Source organism: Dermacentor variabilis, chromosome 10, assembly GCF_050947875.1.
Source record: "Dermacentor variabilis isolate Ectoservices chromosome 10, ASM5094787v1, whole genome shotgun sequence".
NCBI classification, from domain to species: domain Eukaryota; kingdom Metazoa; phylum Arthropoda; class Arachnida; order Ixodida; family Ixodidae; genus Dermacentor; species Dermacentor variabilis.
The window spans coordinates 13,545,640-13,563,065 of NC_134577.1; the positions used below are offsets into that span (position 1 = coordinate 13,545,640).

Consider the following 17,426-nt stretch of genomic DNA (forward strand, 5'->3'; position numbering starts at 1 on the left):
TGGCTTTGCAAAACAATACATGACAGACTGTGCGCCGCGAGCAATGGTCCCCTTAAAATTATTTGGTTTGCTAGTTTCCGTACAGTATATTGAGCATGTGAGCACGCACTTAGTAGCAGTGGTAATTCCCTGAGCACAGCTTCTAGGTGCAGTGTAGACCGGAACGCTCCGCCGAGTATCGCACTCGGCGGAGCGTTCCGGAAACAAGGTTTTGTATTTTCGGTTCGCGGGTCTGCGTACGTTCAAAACTAAACCGGACTGCACCGGACCGGAGCGCGGCCGGCTAATATTCGCGAAAATTAATTTAACTACGCAGGCTGTATATTGTCTATAAACATTTATAGTCTCCGTTCAAACTTTCGTTTCGACTATACACGTAACCTAGGGACATCCCATATGCACGCAGTAGGTAGGGTCTACACTACACCTAGAAGCTGTGCTCAGTGAATTATGTCTTTACCATGAACGAGAAAAAAGGGGGTTTAACCGAGGGGCCCAATTTTATTAATCATATCATGAGAAGCCAACAAACAAAGCCATCAAGGACAACATAGGGGACATTACTTCTACTTACTGATTGAATTAAAGAACTGATAAATTAACGGCAATGAATGTGGATGAGAAGACAACTTGCCGCGGATGGGGAACGATCGTACGTCTTCGCATTACGCATGCGATGCTCTAACCAACTGAGCTACCGCGGCGCCGTTTCCTCATCCACTGTCTCGGGTATTCCCGTTCTACTACTGTTACTACTACGTTCTACTACTACTGTTAGCCAGCGTCACCACTGACAAACCTTGGCAGCCGACCTCCGCGTGACGTATTGTACGTGCCATTCGGCCGCGGCTCCGTCATGCCTTCACATTCCTTAAACGCGACAGGCTCATAACGCTGTAAAAGCCCGAAAACATTCACAAACAACGCGTATGTGCACTCAGTGGCACGCACGCACGCACACACACAACAAGAAACCACACGCAAGTCTTCACAGGAACAATACACAAACGTGCCATTTACGCTGAGACAAACAGAGAATTTCGACAGGGCCCGCTGCCCCGAAAGCGGAATCACGTGACGTTTCCCACGTCTCTGCGCCGTCGCTGCGGCCACTACCACGGTTGGTAAGCGGCGTGGCCCTGACGCCTCCTTGCCTGAACGCGGCCTTTTTGTTCTTCGCTTCGCGGATCAAGCCGCGCGAGACGATGCAGACATAACGTGACCATACTGAACGCACGCGCTAAATACAGAGGCGAGCGAGACGCCGACGTGAAGGTGTATAATAACGCAAACCGTGTACAGCCGTTACGCATTAGTGACATCACTTGCCTCGCTACGCTGCGTTGCGTTCGGTTATTCCATTATCTTGGAGACCTCTTCCGCAAACGAGGCAATCGCTGGAACGAACAGTTAGCCGCTTTGCATGCATGCGATGCGTAACGTAGACCGTACGCCTTCGCCACATCACTTAGGATCATACGCTGACGAGAGTTCAAAGTAAAGTTTCGATTAAAGTTCAATTAAAGTTTCAAGACGTTTAATGTACCGAAACTTCTTCACAGTGGGTTACGAAGGACACCGTAGTGAGGGACTACGAATTAATTTTGAGCACTCAGAGTTACTCTTTTACGTGCACCCGACGCACGGTAAATGGGCGTTTTTGCATTCCGACCAAGCGGAATGCAGCCGGTAAGGCCAGGATCGAACCCACGACCTTGTGTGTTTACTCGACTTCAGTCGTTTAATTCGATGGGTGCGCGCAAACGAACAGAATCCGAGATAATCGTGAAAGTGTAGGTGTCGTGCGTTAACGGCGTCTCCTGTCCTGGTGCGAACGGTTACGTTCAGTCGGGCTGATCATTCATTCTTAATGCATACAGTACCTTTACTGATGCAACTCATGGTATAACGGGAGAGGCGAACGTGAGAGGCATGGTCAGCTTACAATTGTACTTCGCAATTATTTTGTAGTCGCTATTGGAGCATCGATCCAGTCCAGTTCCGTGCTTCCATTAATCGAGGACAACTGTGGTGTGTTTCGTCAGCGTAAGGAGGGTGTAGTACTTAACAGTACTGCCCTCCTTATCAGGATAGTGTACTTACCGAACCGTCGCTAGAACATTGCAACACTCAGTTGCCCCCTTCTCTTTCTGTGCACAATGCTCAGATGCCGCTCGTCGTGCAAGTCTGCACATAAATATCTCGTCGACTTGTGCTTTGAGGAAAACTGAACAACAGTTCCCTCAAACTGCCGACGAAAAATAGTGTTGTGCGAGTAGTCTAGGGGGTTCTGGATACACCCAGTTGCATAAATCGTTGAAATCATAGGTGCCTCAACGAAAAACTGTCCTCTATAATGTCGCGACTGTGTCTATAGTAAGTACAAGATACCAAACATTTCTGTTAGTGAGGTCACAGTGAGGTGGCGGAAAGCGCAGAAAGGTTTGTGTAAGAGGCTGAAGACGGTGCTATATAGGCATGCAGAACAGACGGAAATGTGCACGTTGACAACAAAAAATTGAAGCGCCATCTCCGTTGTGCGTGGTGGTTCGCGTTCGCGACGCGTCACCACGCAACACTACGATAGAAAAACAGCGCTTAAGCGCTTCATAAACATACCGTGGCCGTTGTCAGAACAAATCACATTAAAATACTGACTTCACAAGCCGTCGCAGCAAAAGGCTACGAAAGCACTGTTGCAGTTATTACGGTTATCGTGCTGTGAAATGCAGTGATTGGAGGCACCCGTGTGTTTCTGTATTTACTTTTATTCTACGCCCCCCCCCCCCCCGCCAATGTACAGTATCAAACCGGATTTAATTATTTTTTTTTTTTTTGCTCTGGCTATAACATCACTGCCTTTCTTTCAACTCTCCCTTTTTCTCTCCTCACTGTGGCCGCAACGAGCACGCAGCCTTCCAGACGGTCCGCCAGCAGTGCACACAAGTTGTTACACATTTTTGTTAGTTTCTTCTGGCAAACCTATAGCAACGAGGCATTTGAGCGTTAAAAATAGTGAGCTCAAGATAGCTCGGCCGTCGAGCGAGTAAATCGTCATCGGATGCTCTCACGGAGCGCGCCCGTTCCCACGGTTTTCCTCGCCCCTTTAACCCTCTACACTGCATGTGAAACGTAAAAACAACAACGACCGCTGCACCAAGTAACAAGACGATCTTCTGAACGTTCGTGTTTCGGCGGGGCATAACCTCAGCCTTGCTGCCGCTGCTGCTGTTCAAATTCGAGCGTGGCAAATAACTTGATGATGCACGGCGGACAATAGAAGACGGCGGCTCTTCCGAAGAGGACCAGTTGAAGAGAGCCGCTTAGCGTGACGCTGTAAAGCAAGCTGCGTCCGGCGCATTCTGACAGCGCGGTGCACTAAACGGCGTCGTATAATGGGCCCGCATGCAGCGGACAAAAGCGACAGTCCGCGTAATTTGAGCTGATCACTCGTCCACAGCGCACATGGCGGGCAGCGTCGTCAACCCGGCAATGCCGTGTAGCAAGAAACAACGTAGCGGTGATGAAGACGAGAGGGAAGATTCCAGGACGTCTGTCGCACTTTGCATGACAGATAGGGCTCCATCATCAAATTCAACGCGCAATATTACGCCTTAAGCGGTTATTATTTAGCGCTCAAACAAACATAACGAGGTGTTCGTGCCTGCACCGACGGGAATGCGGTAACGTGGCTTGTACGACGGCGGTGCGCTCTTGCGACCAACAATGTTGTTCATGCATGGTCTTGATTGGATAATACGATTCAAGTCTAGAGCGACAGAACCCTGAGCAAGCTTGGATTGAAGTTTGTGCCGGCTTACGTTATGGATCCAAAACCAGCCGCGCAGGATGTTAAGGCCCAGATGATACTGTCAGCGATATTGTATTACACTATATATAGGCTGGAATAGGCGGAGACTGCAATAGTTTGTTCGTTGTGCGTACATCTAAGGACGGCTGCGGCTACAGACAAAACATGACAACACAGGAACATCGCTTAGCACTTGGAGTGTTACTGTAGAAAGACGAGCACTGTATGCGCGATGTTGTCGTTGCCGTTTCTCTTAAAATTGCGTCACATACACACTGTGGAGGACTCTCGAATTCTCATTCGAATAATCAACGACGAAATGCTTCGTCGACGGTACCGAAGGAGCACACGTTATTGCAAAAATGCGTCCACAATGCTATGATTAGTTTGCGCTAGCAAATTAATAGTTCAACAACGTAACCGGAACAAAAAAAAAAGTATTTGCGAGCTTTCAGCTCCCAATGTAGGCATGCAGAAAAGTGAGAAGTACCCAGTCAAACGCATAGCACGGGCGTAAGCAAGTACCCCTCTCCCGCCTCCTATACTCTCCTAGCTCTGCCACAAATGCAAAGACTTCACTCTCAAAAGGAAGCATTTCACACGGCACTCTTAAAAATAAAGATCGTTGTAATTTCTACCTACTTGTCACAACATTAACTTCTTTCGTATAACTACAGTCGGTAACGGTATAGAGCTAGTAACCTAACTGCCTAAACAAGGTAGTCACTGTTACTAATGCGCATCAGCTAACAATTCCAAACGCAGTTAGCAACATCGGATGCAAAAGTTATATCTTATAACGCATATACACTGCGTTATAGGCCAGAGTGGGTCCGATGTATGAGATAGCATATTATATATATATATATATATATATATATATATATATATATATATATATATATATATATATATATCAGATAGTAGATAAAAATAGTGCTAGTAGTTCTAGTAGATAACCATAAATACCACCGAAAGTGGACGGGAAAACGGAGCCGCGGTAGCACTGTTGGTAAGAGCATCGCACGCGTAATGCGAAGACGTGGGTCTGTATTCCACCTGCGGCCAGTTATTTTTCTCCCACCTTTCATTTCCATTTATCTGTCATTTCTTTAAATCAATACAGAACTATAATTTCCCCTATGCTGTCCTTGCTGGCTCCTTATATATTTGGCATTTGACACTGTTAGCTGAGACCCATTAGTAACAGTGATTACTTTGTTTAGTAAGTAATGGTGCAAACTCTGCCGTTTCCCAACAGCAGTTATACTAAGATAGTGAATGTCATGACAACCATAATTTTATGTAAGTAGTAAACACAACTTTTTTTTTTAATATGTAAACTAAGAACTTCAGGAAGACTTCATTGACCCTAACGAAAAAGCAACGCCACGCGAACACGCCCGGAGGGGCGCGCCGAGGCGGTCGCAGACAGGGGGGTGGGAGACTCACCTGGTCGGAGGTCTTCAGAGGAGAAACGCCGCTTCCGCCGGCGACCGAGGTCGCATCGTGTTGTAGCCCGCCGCGGTCACGGTTTGTCAGGGGCCGCGAGGCAGCGCGAGACCTGCGCGAAAGAGGCACGGCGAGACGGGGCCGTGAGTACTCAGCGCAGGCAGCTTGTTGCGCGAGGAAGGCGTGTTGTGAAGAACAGCGAAAGCGGCGGTTTTAGACACGGACTCGCACTTATTTCACACTCTTCTGTGTTGTTATTTTTCTTTGGTCAAGTAGTCTTTTGCTTTCTCTTGACAGTGTCAGCCGTTACGGATGCGTTAAGCGTCGGATCTTTTTCTATTATTTCCAAATACTGCGAGCCACAGCTCTGGTCCAAACGGCAGAGACATTATATAACACAATAGCTCGTTTGCCTAACAATCAGCCGTGAGAACACATTAATAGAGCATCTCAATCAAAACGAGTGGAACGTATCGAGTATGCAGTGCGAAAACATGAAAGATAACTAAGGTACACTGGAATTAAACAAACACATCAATATCGGCAAGCATGTCGAACAAGCAGCGACAGAAAAACACCGAAGATTCGTAAGTGTTGCGGATGTCCCACAACATCCGTCTGCGGGAACCCCGGGGCAGAATAAAGGAAACCGCAGTTGGATTCGAACCCATGACGCGTAAGCCTGGTTGAAATTGGGAGCCCCACACGCTTAACTGGAACTTCGCCATATGAGATACAAGTATGCCCCGCCGTGTATCAGTGGCTATGTTATTCTGCTGCCAAGCGCGAGGTCGCGGGTCTGACTTCAGAAACGATCGTATATAGCGTACTTCGGGTGCATTAAAAAACAACGTGCGGTCGAAATCCATCTGAAGTAATGCAACACCGCACGTGCCGCCTGGGCACGTTAAAGCGCCCAGTCGCATATGGAAATATGGAGTAACAAAAGCCGGCACCAAATGTGGACCACGCCAAATCATATTATATATATATATATAGAATCGAGCATTCATTCACGCATACCGCTATTGCTCGTTTGAAGCTGCGGCAATATTGGAAATGCAAAATACAAACTTATAAGAACGTACGCTGTGGAGCAGCCACGCGTATGGTATTCACAGAAAAGAATAAACGCAAGCCAGGAGAAAAGCAAATTATAACGGAGCTAGACGAATGCACTACAAATTGGCAATGTGCAGTTGCGCTTCCCAAAGACTTTTGGAGTCACGACGGCACTAGATGGGAAGCAAGTACGTAAAAAAAAAAAAAAAAAGGATGTAGTGCGCAGTAGGCCTTCGCATTGTGCTTACTTACCTGTGACATCGCGTGAACAAATACGCAGGCGCAACAGAAAAGTGTCAGCAGAACGTGCTCAACAATCTAAAGACTGTTTAAAGCCAAACAGTGAAGTTACTGCGGGTGTCTCGCTTTCGATCGATAAGGGAGCTCCGGTTGACCTCAAAGCCTAACCGACGAATTACTTAATCAGCCAAACAAAATAAACATGACGAAACTTTGGAGGAGGGGAGCACCGCTAAGAATTGTACGAAGAGAAAGTGCCCATATATACGCACACACACGCATGCATGCATACCAGCGCACATTGCATACGCAAACGTACGATCAAGCTCGCACGCACCAGAAATTGTGATAGCACCGGCGAGCTGCCGTGGCGCCGACCTCAATTATCAGACACCCGTGAAACGCCGCCGCCACAAAAAACACGCACGCGCTCGGACAGCGTGTATGGGTGCTATGCGCTCCCCGAGAAACCGCGTGTTAGATCCCCCCCTCCCCATACGTCGAGTCGCTCTTGGCGTGACGTGGTCACGGTCTTCCGCGGTACAATGGGTTCACGCTTCAATTGATATTCCTTTCCTAGGCCGCAACATCGCCTCGTGGCCTACTCCGCCCACGGGTGCGCAAATACTGCAGCGCCGGGAGAAGATTCTCGCCTATATATAGAGGCGCGCGTTCGTTCCCGCGCGCCGTACACGTTTTGAAAACCCTGGAACATGCTCGCGCATCCATGCGGAGAGGCAGGTAGCAGAGCATAGCCGGCCGTGATGAATGCACCTGGGCTTGGATACGGCGTTGGTCGGGGTGCTTCTGACGCGCGAGTCGAGTTCGGGCTGGCGTACAAGCCAGCGCACGGTAATTGCTCCGCCCGGGATAAGCGCCTCCTTCCGGGACTCAAAGCTGGCGTATAGACCACGTAGCCTCCATCGATTGCTACGCAACTTACGGTACATACCCTGCTACAACAAAGCCGCAAAACGCTGGGGAACTTGCTACGGGCGTCAGCAGTTCGTGGACGGATTCGCGAAGCAAATTTCTATTCGTAAGAACGGTCAGGGATGGGATGATAATTCACTAGCCAATTGCGATACGAACCAGTAACAAATCTGAAGCGCTGGACCAGGGGCACGAACTACTGCCTTTGCGGAATCGGCTCAGCCGATTAGCACTGGACCAGGGTTAGCGCCAACTGCCCCATAGGTTCCGCTACATTGCAAGCACAATAAGTGGTTACCACGTTACACACCTGAGCGACGGCTACCCCAGATGTACAAAAATGAATCTCGAAGGCTATGCTTCCGCGCACCTAAAGCACCGGAAACACGTCATGGCCCCCTAGTGTTCCTGTATATGCGAGCATATACAGGAACACTATGGCCCCCATGTTTCGAGCACCACCTGCTTGCTGCTGAGACGGAACGCGGATGTGGGTGCCGTCACGTAAAGGTATAGAGGCGCTGTATGTGTTTCATGGTGTAATGGCGTAGCCAACGCAGCACAACAGAGACCTTTTTGAAGAAATTGTTGCGGTCACTAAACAAAGTCAATGGAGCTTTCGTGGGTTCCTTGGGAACTACAGCGGATACGATTACATTAAATTGTGCGGCTTGACGTCCTCGGGCCGGGAATTGAACTCAGGACCCCGTGCTCAACAGCGCAACACCATCGCTGCTGAGTCACCGCAGCGGGTCGCAGCTGCTACAATCAATATATTGAATATCTAAGTGCCTCGACGGCGAGTCGAGCGGCAATAATGCGTGCATTTGCGGGCTTCTTTCACGCTCCGAAAAACACTTTTATGTAGCACGTATCGATCAACAGAAATCTGTATCGGAAGTTATTCATGTCGCTTCACAATTTTCTCATTGACGCCTTTAATCTAATTATAAGATTTCAGAAGCTGAATAATTAATCAAGACTAATAATCTAATTAGGTGTAATGAAAAAAATATTTGAGTATCTCCTAGCGACGGCAAACGTTGCCTTGGTTCTGTCCAGCTACGTGGCATTCGGATATTTTTTAAACTCTGGCTAAAGTTAGCTGGGACATCCTGTATACAAGCAGTGATAATTTAATTAAATGAACAAGGATTCAAGGAGCAGCCGAGCTGACACGTTATCTTATTTTGCTGCCATGGCGTGCTTTCAATAAATGCAGTGATCGCGGTGGCCAGCGTGTTCAGCAAGATGCGCGAAACTTTGTCGTAACTTTGTCATTATGACACCTGACAAAACGAATTCTCGCCAACCTCTCGACGACAAAAGAGGACCTCGGCAGCACTGTATCGAACGCCATGGAGGCTGTGGACGATTTCACCAAGAAACAACTGCTTGTCGTGTCGGGTAACAGCACGATCTTGTCATCCTCGCCCTACTATATATTACATCCGCTCGGAGTGCCGTAGGCCCAACACGGCGTTGTATGCCTAGCCGCCCTTACGCATGTGCTCTTGCTTCCTAGGTCAGCGTGTGCACCCGCTACCCAGAACATCGAGTGAGTGGGGGGAACAAAAAAAGGGACAGACCAAAATAGGCGCTGGCCCGAAGTTCTTTCTTCGCGTGAATTCCCACAAAGCCGGTGCTTTTCGCGTGCGCGCACCCGTAATAATTTCGGCGTGCCGCGCGGCACGAACTGAGGAAGTCCAGCGCGCTATAGCTGGTCGCTCGCGGCCTGCCAACTGAATGTGGGCCTCTGTGGCCCCCGCTTCCGCTTCGGGAAAACGGTTCCTTCCTGAGCGAGCTCGGTTCTCGGAGGATTCGGCCACGCATGGGCGTTCCAAGAGAGCAAGAAGTGATCGTCTGTCTGTTTTTCCGAGGTCATTCCGATGGGGCCATAACGCAGAAGCGCTCATGTGCCACGCTTCGGGTGCCCGTAAGTAAATCCACAGATGGTCAAATATGTTCGATACTGCTCTGAAGCCCTCCGCTATAGCACGTCTTTCATAGACGCGCTGCGTTACTTTGGGACAATCAATCAATCAATCAATCAGTTATCTCGGCACATGTTGTCCCGGCCGAAAAAAAAAAAAAGTTGAGTCGACAGGTTCTGCTTTCTCTACGTTTCTCGGACAGCAAGATTAATTGAGGTGGCCAAGTTTGCAAACGTTACTTGGCAAATAACGCTCTCTAAAGCGGCAAAAAGCGACAAGAAGTGTCAACGCGGTTGTCTGCAAGTCTAGCCTGACACTAACACCAGGCACGAAAGTAAACTATAGCTCATCGCCGGGAACGGAAACGGTTTGTGTGTGCGGTCACTGTGAAGGTTGCGCCGTCCCAATGAAAGCTGATATCCGCAGCGGGGCTGGGTGTTGTCCAGCTTGCTTGTCTTTTTTCACACTTAATCGCGTTACAGAAATGCGAGGCGCAATCAGCGGTGACCCACATGCACGGCAATTAGCGCGTGCTATACGGACCCGCATATATAAAGAAGAAAACGTACACCAGAACGTTGTTTCGGGCCGGTCGACCTCTCGCGACGGCAGCGGCCGAGCACTCGCGTGCGCCTGAAGGGCTGCGCATTCTCTGTTCCCAGCGGAACAAAAAACCCGCGTTCACATCGGAAAAATACGAAATGGCGCACGCGAACGAAATAATAAAAAGGAGGCTCGGGGTTACATGCATATTTATGCGCGGAAATGTAGATGGGCTAGCCTCGATGGGCGTTGCGTATTGTATGCGCACAACGCTCGGGCGTCTAGCGGCAGCGACGATTCGTTTCCGTGCCTCACACGAAGATGACCGCAGAGGCTGCGTCGATTTCGCATTACGTGCGAACGTAGTGCTGCACTATATCGAATGCGCCTTCTATGCATGAAATGCGTTTAGCTCCCGTTGTCGGCGACCTTCAGGAGACCTTGAGCCACAAAATCCAGAGCCGTTACGCGCGCGCTCAAGACGAGAATGGGACAAAACGAGAGCATCCGGGCATCGTTGCGAGAGAAAAACGAGATTCTCCGGGAAACCAGCCAAAGCTTAAGAAAATGCGGTCTCTGGCCCCCCAACCCCTAGTACAGGACTGCATTGCATACGCTAGTTACTGCCCAAACAAGCTGGAAGAAAAAAGATTGCTTCCGATTTCTTCCTGTTACGTTCGACCGGCGGGGGCTGGCGATCTTCGGGGAAGCGACCGTCGGAAAGGCACCACGATGTCTGCTGCGACGACTCACTTTGAAAGGACGAAATGTGCCTGGCCCGCTGCGATGACTAACTTTGTGAAAACAACGATGCGCCGATTCGCCATCATGGCTGCGGCGGCGACTCGTTTTGAAAGGACAACAATACGTCAGTCCCCAGCCCGACGGCGCCGCCATGTCTAGGGGCGGGCGGCCGAGCAACTATTAGTGTGTACGCCGTCACCGGCACGGTCTGTTTGGAGCAGCGGAGCTCCTGGAAGATATCTTACAGTGCCGTCTCACGCAGCTTAGAAGTCGTCAGTAAATGGCCAGACGTGGCGGCCACTGTCTGCGGAGTCAACCCTGGGATAAAGAGGCACCTGCTCGGGGCAGCACCGTGTCTGCGAGAACCCTCTCACTTCGGTGTGGTTAGTGAAACCTGTGCGGAAGTGAGTGTGTAAACCCTCCCCCTCAAAGGCGGGTCGGCTACGATGACTTTGGACGCTCCCATCGGTCAAAAGTTGAATGGCCGTTTTCCCTCACCTAGAGATCTAGGGAGGACACAGTATTTATAAGCAGCTGTGGCGCGGCTGCTGGGTGTGCATTCCTCTTTCAGTCATGCTAGACTGATGAACTGTAACGTTCTCATGTAGGTACTGTAAATAAATCCCATATCCCTCGTTCTCGTTGAGAACAAGTCTCGCCCTTCAACAACGTCCTCAGCGTGGATGAGTTGGACGACGGCATGGGCCAGCTACCATCTATTTCATGCCCGACCCCAAACATTACATTCCTAATGTTTGTTCACAATATCACTCAAGCTGTAACCTCTAATACGCTGAAGTTTAATTTGTCACTTCTAGTAGTGACGTTCAAAAGGCATATACAGCACCATACACTTGACTGTCATCTTTTGGCGCTGAGACAGTGTTTCCTGTGCTCTTTTCAACGCCAGCGGTCCGCGAGTTCTGCGGCGCAGGTTTTGCGCCGCCTCCTTCGAGAGATGGCGCCACGCCGCGTCACCAGGCCGGCAGCGTCCGGCGCGGCGCGGATGGTTGCAAGATGGTCGTGAGTAATCATCGTAACTACTCCAGCCAATCTGCTTTGCCGGTAGCCATTTCATGCCTACATCAACTCTCGATTACGGGAGAGCCAGTATCTTTTTTTTCTTTTACAATCGTGGTTTATGGTCTCACTCTCGCGTATAGTAATATTGGTTTCACCGGGCCGCTTGTGTCTGTCGCAGGAATTACAGAGTGCTTTGCCAGTGTTTCTGTGCATTACGGGCGAAACTGCAACTTTGTTTTTTTTTTATCTTAGCAGAGCTGTGTTTTCTCTTAAAGTGTTTTCTCTGAAAACTTATGTAACCCGCCGTGGTTGCTTAGATGCTGTGGTGCTGGGCTGCTAAGCACGAGGTCGCGGGACCGAAACCAGGCAGCGGCGGTCGCATTTCGACGGGTGCGAAATACGAAAATACCCTTGTACTTAGATTTAGGCGTAGGTGCACGTTAAAGAACCCCAGGTGGTCAAAATTGTTCCGGAATCCCCCCACTACGGAGTGCCTCATAATGAGAACGTGGTTTTGGCACGTAAAATCCCACAATTTAATTTTTTTGCCACTTATGTATCTAGGAGGGTTGTAATTTTACCACACACTCCATCGGGCTCTTACCATTGATAAGATTATTTAGCCTTATTTAGACATGATTTCTGGACAGCAGGTTCGTTTGTATCCAGCTTTCTCAGAATTTCGTAGCTATTAATACAAGAGCGCGATCACCTTCTTCGCCAAACCTTCAATACCCTAAGCGTAGCTTTCGATCGTAGCGTCGACTTTCCTGTACGCGACGTCACGGTCAGAACTGGTCGGTCGTCTTCAAGTTTCAAGTTTGTTGCTTCATTCATTAGTGGTACATATATGCAGTAGAAGTTGCTTACGAGCTCGCCGCGCCTTGCACAGTGTGTTTGCACAAATCGTTTGTGCTCCTATATCTTCTGCAGCTGCGTCAACACCTTGTACTCGCCCTTCCCGCTCCGTAAGTGCAAAGCAGCCGGCGACGCATTCGCGTAATTTGGTAGTTAGTGACAAACGCCCACTAACGGAAAACAGCGTTCTTGGAAACTGGCCTATACACGAACATCAGCGCGAACCGCTATGAAAGCACTGCTCCATTATTTGAATAACGTCAGACTTTGCGACAAAATGTGACTGTCCACTGTGTGACACAGAATGTATTAGCGGAGCGTTGACTTAGGTTCACGATTGTAGCGTCGATACTATTTCTTCTATTTACCATACTGTAGTTGCGTGGCCTTCAGTGACTGGCCCTACTGTATGTGATCTGTACTGTGTGTTCTACTTTATTCTTTTAGATTTGTCCTGTTGCTCTTTCTTTCCTCTTTCCTCCCATCCTTCCTATTTTCCATTTCCTGTTAAATGTATATATGTGTTCAAGACAAACATTAATAATAATAATAATAATAATAATAATAATAATAATAATAATAATAATAATAATAATAATAATCTCTCGCATCACTTTCCCCTCCCCCGGTACAGAGTAGCCAGCTGGATATAATCTCTGGTTAACCTCCCTGTCTTTCATTTGCCATTCCCTCTCTCTCTCTCTCTCTCTCTCTCTCTCTCTTGGTAGTCAGTGACAACTACTTTCATCAAGATTGCGAGGACGTTTTAAGAGGAGGTCGCGAAGGAGTTGGGGATTGAATACAGCATAAAGCCATTTTGCGTTTGTTTTCCCGTTTACTGCGGAGTGAATTCGACCTCCGGGGAATGTAGATAAAGCGAATAATACCTCCGCAGGGAGCGATTCCTCTATTTCTTCTTTGCCGAATTTGAATTTCAGCCGCGCAGAAGGGACAGCTTTAATGGAGAAGGTGGTATACGCGAGATGGAGTGTGCGCGTCAGGCGCACAATTCCTTTGCCAAGTCTCGCTATGCCTGTGCACAGAAGCTACTCGAGACGCCCTTGCTCCATTTACGCGCACACGAAGAAAAAGAGAACCGCGGAAGGATTCTTTCCTTGAATTTGTCACAAAAACGGAAGAAAATGCTTTAGGCCAACGCCAAAGCGAAAACAATAGGTGAAACGGAACGTACACACCAAGTGTAGAGATCCCTATCATATCTCGCCGAACAGCGACACGTTAATTCTTTAAAATTTTTTCATGGCATTATCCACTCATCTTGTCGCCTCTCCAGTAATGAATATATCACCTTTGCAAAAGTCTCTTCTGGTAGGAGACATCACGCGCTTAACATCACACCATTTCTTGCAAGCACTAATACTTTTAAGTATAGCCTTTTCCCTAAAACAATTTAAACATGGAATTCGCTACCAGGAACCAACCGTTCTCTCCCATTAAATGAATTCTTGTCTGTACTCCCTCAACACTGCGCCTAAACTTTCTTTGTTGCCTATTGTATTTCTTTCTTGTATTATAGTGTATTATCCACTCCTGCTATAGCACCAGCAGGGGCTGCAGTATGTGTAAATAAATAAATAAATAAATAAATAAATAAATAAATTTCATGTGCCTTTTCCTCAGACAGCACAGGGCGACTGTACAGAGCTTTTACCAATACCCTAATTCAATCGATCTCATCGTTCACTACTTAAGTGTAAAAAGAAGCTGAAACTATACAAGCATGCTCCCCCCCCCCCACACACACACACACGCACACACACATTGATCGGCAAGCGTGAGTAAAAAGAACGCAAGCGGTGCGCTTCCTCCCCACGGCCCTTTTATAACCTCGGGCTCCTAAATCGCGCTTCTCGTTCTTGTTCTTCGATTTCACTCTCTCCTCAACTACGACTGAGTCGTTTAATCACAGACTTCGCCACATTTCATTCTCCTCCTATATAACTCCGCGTCTGGCTGCAGCAGCTTTATCGCTCGCATTAATCGGCCTCGTTCGTCCTTCAGCAGCCCGGGTGCGGAACTCGCGAAGGACGTCTTTCGGCTCGCGTATCGCCCGCCCGGGGCGACGACGGCGAAAAGACATATAAGAACAGTAATACGAGAATGACCCAGAACCGAGCTTTCGATTGCCCGAAGGTCCGCGTTTTTCACACCGCGCAGCTGTGGCTGCAGCAAGGCGTACCCGTAGGGCCTTGTATATACCGCCGTCTGCGCATGATGATTTGGGAGGAAAATGTGCTAAGGTATTAGAAAGGTATCGTTGTCTCGAGAAAGAAAGAAAGAAAGAAAGAAAGAAAGAAAGAAAGAAAGAAAGAAAGAAAGAAAGAAAGAAAGAAAGAAAGAAAGAAGCAAACAAACCGACCTACTATGGGGAGGCAAGGAATGACATTATATATATATATATATATATATATATATGACTTAGGTTATAATTGTGACTTACATGGGGCGAAGTGAAGTTTGTTCTTCTGTAATGTATGCCTTCGTTGTTAGAGAATTTTTGAGACGACGCTACAAATATGCAAGCCGCGACACACAAAATCTCAATTGAAGGGAAACATTGTGGCAGAACTTTCCGTCTTATCCGAAGAAAACAGTGCAGCTGTTAGGCAAACGTGTCTAAAGCTTTGCTTTCCCAAATATCCCACACGCACGCACACACTATGAGAAGGATTGCAAACAGCCTGCGCAGGGCCTACGTTTCGCGGAAGCCTTTTAAATGCAAGATTACGTACGAGTCGGAATCGCCTGCCCCGTTAAGGACTCGGGAGTTTTCGAGAGTAAGTGGCATACAACTCCGGCAGTATACATTTAGTCCCGTACGAATACACAGTCATGCCTCTGCCTGCTCGCTTCGTATAGCTTTCGTAATACTGCACGGATTTCTTGGGGAGACACGGCGAAGAAAGGAGTCGTATGGACGCAATCTCGCGGAGTTTCACGCCTATTGGCACGACCTGCACTATACTCATCAAAGCGGCGATGCCATGCTTGGATTGCGGATAATGAACGTTCGACACTGGCGCGACCCAAATAACTGGCAATCGGCACCGATCTTGGGAAATGTAGTAAGCGCAGAAACTCTGAGAAGGTATACGTTGCTTCGGGGGAAATGTATAGGAGGCGACTGACAGCCTTCGGCTACTCACGAGATAAGAGGCCGATTCACCCACTCTAGTACGCACCCTAGTTAAGCATTAGAATAATTTGCGTTAGCCCTGTCATCGGTCTGCTGCGTGTTACGCGGTCGCAATAAATTAGTGCAGCGTCGCTAAGCTTGCGCACGGCGCGCACAGGCCCTCCGAACAATGCGCAAACTAAAATAGTGCCAAGCTTCGACTGTGTCATATTGCATTGTTGGCGCTTATTGCAGCCAACTGTAGTTACCCGCCAAATATCTTGTTTATTATATTAATCGATATGTTTTCTGTAATGCGGTGGATGATCTTGCTGAAAATGCATCTTGCTTCTCTGACATCAAATTCAATATTGTTCCTTCGTCATCCGTTTGTACAGTTGCCGTACGGTGCACATCGCGCAAATATTTATTGTATCCTTGCAACATTATCCTGCCTATTGTGCAGTATACTAGCGTGTTAATCGTATTCCCGTGGACGTTCTCGCAGGACAGTCTGTCCATTTTACTGGCCGGGACGTTGCCCTTTGTCGGGAGGCACGCAGTGCCTGCCTCATTTTGCCACATCTCATGGGCATGTTGTAAACACGTACGAATAAAGTGAAGTTGAAAATTTTAGTATGTCGTTAGCAATTATTTGTGCACTGCTTCAACAAAAATAAAAATAATGGTGACCCAAGGCACATGCTGGAACATAGATTTCAACGTGTGCGTTGTATCTGCATAATTTTTATTTTCAGCACTATGGCTCTCGAATAGATTCGCTTCACAGAGGCAAACCGAATCTGTACAGGCGCTGTAGTGCTGAAAGTTTGACGCCAGTATGTCGCTCCATGACGTAGGGCCTCGCACCTCCGTCTGTTCACTGTATTGGAGAGCAAACGACAGGGTCACGCACATAGGAGTCCGCGAACGTTCGTGACGTCGCTTTTCTGACTCGCTAACGCTTTCGATAGCTTCCACAGTGCTTCATGTTTTTGCCGACGCAACGTGATAGCACTCAGCGTGAAGAGGACGAAGCAGAAAATAATTAGGACGACAATTGCCGGCCCGTCAATAGTGTTTACGTGGGAATGCAGAGCTATGTACGCTAAACATCGCGGGATCGTCTGCCTTCCTTTGGCTAATATAACGCACGCAGTGGCGACCTAGATTGGCAAGGAGACGTGTGCAAATAAAGCGCATCCGTGGGAAACGTTTCGTTCGATTATACAGCGCGCTGCTGACTTGAGTTCCTTTGCCGTCGGTAAAACGCCAGGCCCGATGATCTTATACTGGAGCACCTGCCGTGTCTTCACGCATCGAGATTCTGTGTTGTCCGTATTATGCGTGAGCACATTTTTTGAGCACGAGTTTGGGCGTAGCAATAGTTGCAATGTTTCCCACCAAGATCGTCATTATTATATGCAGCCCTGCAGCCCATTTCAAGGATGAACTATATGGATTGTGCCTGTACTTACGACGCACACAGAGAACCTGCTAAATTATTTTAGGGGTTTAACGTTTCTACACTGCACACGTGCTTACGAACTTAGGATGAGCGAACCCCTATAGTGGACGGCTGCGGAATAATTTTGAACACCTATGGGGTTCTTTAACGTGCGTCCAGAGTCCGGCAAGCGAGAGTTTTTTTGCATTTCGCTTCCCTCGGATTGCTCCTGCTGCCGCGGCC

General features: G+C 48.3%; 1 protein-coding gene across 5 annotated transcripts in view; it reads right to left on the reverse strand.

Moving 5' to 3' along the window:
- Window positions 1-17,426, reverse strand: part of LOC142559951 (uncharacterized) — a 205,669-nt gene that overhangs the window by 47,796 nt on the left and 140,447 nt on the right. For 4 of the 5 annotated variants that reach the window (XM_075671655.1, XM_075671653.1, XM_075671654.1 and 1 more), the window contains exon 2: window positions 5,264-5,375. The exons of the other annotated variant lie outside the window; for it this stretch is intronic. The gene's annotated coding sequence lies outside the window, so the exon portion shown is untranslated. The remainder of the gene's footprint in view (window positions 1-5,263; window positions 5,376-17,426) is intronic. 5 annotated transcript variants of the gene reach the window in all.